Source organism: Penaeus vannamei, chromosome 13 (assembly GCF_042767895.1).
Source record: "Penaeus vannamei isolate JL-2024 chromosome 13, ASM4276789v1, whole genome shotgun sequence".
Taxonomy (NCBI): domain Eukaryota; kingdom Metazoa; phylum Arthropoda; class Malacostraca; order Decapoda; family Penaeidae; genus Penaeus; species Penaeus vannamei.
This window is the reverse complement of record NC_091561.1, coordinates 15512100-15517099: the sequence shown is the minus strand read 5'-3', so window position 1 is coordinate 15517099 and position 5000 is coordinate 15512100.

Genomic DNA, 5000 nt, shown 5'->3' with positions numbered 1-5000 from the left:
CAGACAGAGAGAAAGAAAGAGAGAGAGAGAGGGGAAGGGGAAGGAGGAAGAGAGAGAGTGGAGTAACCAGCGCTAAAATACCCCGATCCAGATAGCACTGTCTCATCCCGACATATTTGCGATAAAGCGTTATAAATAATCCAAGCACGGGATGAGCATTTTATCTCGATTGCAGTGTTGGGGCCAAGACAGTCCACTGAAGAGGCACTGTGTTCTCTCTGCTTGGTTGGCACCGCGTCGGGTAGAGTGCCAAGTCATCAGTTTCCTGTCCAATCGCTTTAATAAGAAACTATATGGTGACAATGAAACTATTTTTTTTCGTTTTTTAGCCCCTCTACGTCCTTGATATTGTTGATGATTATTGCTATCATTAATATGGTTGTTATTCTTACGATTGTCATCTGCAATATCTGATTATTATAGTTATTATTGTCATCGCTAGAATCACCGTCATAGCATTACCATTGGTAATGTTATATAATTATTATATATATATAATATATTTTATATATATATATATATATATATATATATATATATATATATATATATATTATATATATATAATCACCACTAACGCTGCAATATCATCAGCACTATCATCTTCATCATCACCATTCTTCATAACACCCTCCCCTCCCTTTCACTGTCATTATCAAATCACCATCATCCTTATCGCATTTCTCCATTATCATCACCATTAGCACATTTCCCTATCATCACCATCATTGGCACATTTCCCCATCTCCATCGTCATCATTAGCATATCTTCCCATCATCATCATTAGTGCATTTCCTCCTCCTCATTTCTTCATTAGTACTTTTCCCCATCATCATCATTAGCACATTCCCCATCATCATCATCACCATTAGCACATTTCTCAATCTCAATCACCATCATCGTCATTGGCATATTTTCCCATCATCACCATCATCATTAGCACATTTCTCCACCACTATTATCATTGTATTATTATGGAAATAATAGGGAATTATAAATATGTGCATCTTTGTAAATATCATTGGAACCTGTTATTATTGTGTATATTAAAACTATGCATTAATATTGAAAACTATCAACATATGAATATCTATTATTGTGATTTTGTTATTTAGTTGTAAACGAAGAATTGTAAAATTGTATTGTTTAGTTACGGAAAACGTTGCGCATTGTAGGTTTCTTTTGTCACGAGGAAGCGTTGTTTACAAGCTGAAATGAGTGGGACACGTGAAGGCTGTCTGAATAAGTCTTGAATTTGTCAAATTTTGATTCATAGATGTGAGGTAGAAACATTATTTGAATATATTATACTTCTTGAGTATATGATTAAGGAAATTTAAATGTCAGTGTTGGGGATATTCAACTGTGTGTGTCATTTTTCATAGTAAGCTGCATGGTGCATGGTATTATGTTGATTTTGTGCAGCCTTAATATTGACTGGCCTGGAACGCGCTGAGTTTGGGCGAAATTTGTTGTGTAGCATGAACATGATAATTCAGGGTCGAAGTGCCATGATGTACGTGAATTGTTGTATTTGGAACTGTGTGATTCTAGATTAGTACTGCAAATTTTCTTGGAAGATATTGTGTGCTGGTTCCCTGTATGTGAGAAGTTTAATCACTTTTATTTTGAACGTCTCCAAAGTTTTGGTCTCTCAGTTAATTATTTATTTATGTGCTCATTGACTTATCATTTGTCATTTGTTATTTTGAGATATATTGTTTACAGGTTGAATAAAACTGAACCTACATAGAAACTGCTGAATATTATTGTACCCATGGTGTAATGTGAGCCAATCCCTGATTGATGAGAGTCTGCTGTTACAATCATCATCAACACCATTAGAACATTTCCCATCGTCATCACCATTAGCACATTTCCCCATCATCACCACAATCATCACCATTAGCACATTTCCCATCATCATCACCTTCAACACCATTAGCACATTTTCCCATCATCACCATTAGCACATTTCCCCATCATCATCACCATTAGCTCATCTCTCAGTCTCAATCACAATCATCACCATTAGCACATTTCCCCTTCATCATCATTACCACATTTCCCCATCACCATTAGCACATTTCCCCATCATCACCATTAGCACATTTCCCCATCATCACCATTAGCACATTTCCCCATCATCACCATTAGCACATTTCCCCATCATCACCATTAGCACATTTCCCCATCATCACCATTAGCACATTTCCCCTTCATCATCATTACCACATTGCCCCATCATCACCATTAGCACATTTCCCCTTCATCATCATTACCACATTTCCCCATCATCACCATTAGCACATTTCCCCATCATAACCATTAGCACATTTCCCCCTACAAAAAGCCTTCCCCATCCATTCACTCTCGACCTCTGTCTTACACGCGTGAGGAAATCCCCGCCGAGCGCCTTTGAGCGATTATATTCCTTAATCAAAACTTAATCACACGGACTTTGATATCGACCGCCGGTTCATTTCCAGGGCGGCCGCCTTTGTGTCTCTGATGAAGGCATGAATAAACTGGTTTGGGGAAATTAATGAAATGAATGATTAACGTAGATAGATGGGATTGGTGTAGATGATGGAAATGGAGAGATTAGCGACGTGCAATATATATGTGAGTATAGAATAATAAATGAATAAAAGGTAATAATAGTAAATTATATTGGTGAAATAAAATGAATTGTAATAAAGGAGTATGTTAATGAAGAAAAATAAGTAAATAAAAGACGTGGATACCATGAAGAATAACAAGTATATCTAAAAAAAATAATGCATGGTCATAAATTCATTAAAGATAATGACACGATAGAACCAAATATTCAAAATAAAGTAAATGATTAAATTGCATAAATATGTAAGCCCCCCCCCCCCACAAAAAAAATAATAATGCGGAAAATATATTGGTTCGGAAAATCTTTTTGTCTTTGATTAACCATTCTGATTTGCAACCTAATTCAGAGGTTTTCAAAGCGGGGTCCTGCAACCCCTCCTTCCTCCTCCTCCTCTTCCTCTTCCTCAGACTACTCATCATAAAGCGCCTTGTATTTGTCAGCGATGGTCGACAAGTACTAGAGAGAGAGATCCATACAAGCTTATAGTGTATATGCATACATACATATATACATACATGCATACATACATACATATATACATACATACATACATACATACATACATACATACATACATACTTACATACATACATACATACATGCATGCATGTATGCATACATACATGCATTCATGCATGCATGCATACATACATACATACATACATACATACATATATACATACATACATGCATGCATGCATGCATGCATATATACATACATACATACATACATACATATATACATATATACATACATACATACATACATACTTACATACATACATACATACATGCATTCATGCATACAGATACGCGCGTGAATATATGAAAGGTTAGATAATGCTTCATCGGACTGCTTCATAGGCACCCACACTCCCTTGATAGCTTGTAAGGGGACATATGTATTTACTTTTAGTTTCATTTGTTTCATGAGGTAACCACAGCCCACCTATCTAGGCCCTTATTCTGCAACCTACTTCATGACGCATTTTTGAGGCCCCTGCCACAGATAGCTTCAGCAGCAGGGGTGTCTGTGGCAAAGGCCCTCTCAGATGCCATCAAAGTGAAGACGCGCGTGAAGCGCGTTGAAATATTAAGGTCTTGGTTAGACTCTTTTTACATGATAAAACAAAATAAAACAAAAAGTATATGTGTCCCCCACCAAGCCCTCAGGGAAGTGTGGTGTCTTTGAGGTAGAGAGGTGATGTATTATTTTAGAAGCACCTTGCCATAGATACTCTTGCACTCGGGAAAAGTCTGATAGGGATTCTCAGATATGCTTTGTTGCAAAGTAACCCCTGACTTAATCATTTCATCTGCTTATCTTTTCTTCTTCTTCTACTTCTCTCTCTCTCTCTCTCTCTCTCTCTTTTTCATCCGAAATTTCTTTCATAGCTTTCTTAATGTACCTCTGGATTCCTCTACTGTAGATGCACTGGCGTCTAAAAGCATCAGAACTTTTTTTCCATTTTTAATTATCATTATAATAGGAATCGATGCATTGAGCTTTTTTCTCTCTCTCAAAACGTATTCGGAAATGATGTTCGAGTTAATACTTGAAATGTTTTCGTTTCATCCTTAACCTACTGTATGAGATATAATAACAATAACAATGATAATGATAATAATAATAATGCTAATAATGCTAATAATAATAATAATAATAATAATAATAATAATAATAATAATAATAATAATAATAATAATAACAATAATAATAATAATGATAATGATAATGACGATGATAATAATGATAAAAACAATGATAATGACAATGATAATAAAGACAATAATAACACAATAATGATAATAATGATAACGATAACAATAATAATGACAATGATAATGATAATAATGATAATAGCAATATTGATGATAAAGATAATGATATTAAAGATAACAATAATAATGATAATTATGATAATGATAACAATAATGATGATAATGATAATAGCAACAATGATGATAATGGTAATAGGATGATGATAATAATCACGCTGATAATATTTACATGGATACTAATGATAATTATGATAATGAAAATCATTATTATTATGATGCTGATAATAAAACTATAAATGATGATGATGAGAATAATAATAATGACTATAATAATAATAATATGGATAATAATAGTAATGATAATAACAATAATAATAATAGTAACAATAACAATAATAATAATAATAATAATAACAATAATAATCATAATAATAATAATAATGATAATGATAATAATAATAATAATAATAATAATAATAATGATAATAATAATAATGATAATAATAATGGTAACAATTATGATGAGTGTAATAACAATGATAATAATAATAATAATGATGATAAAGAATGATAATAAAAAATAATAATAACAAT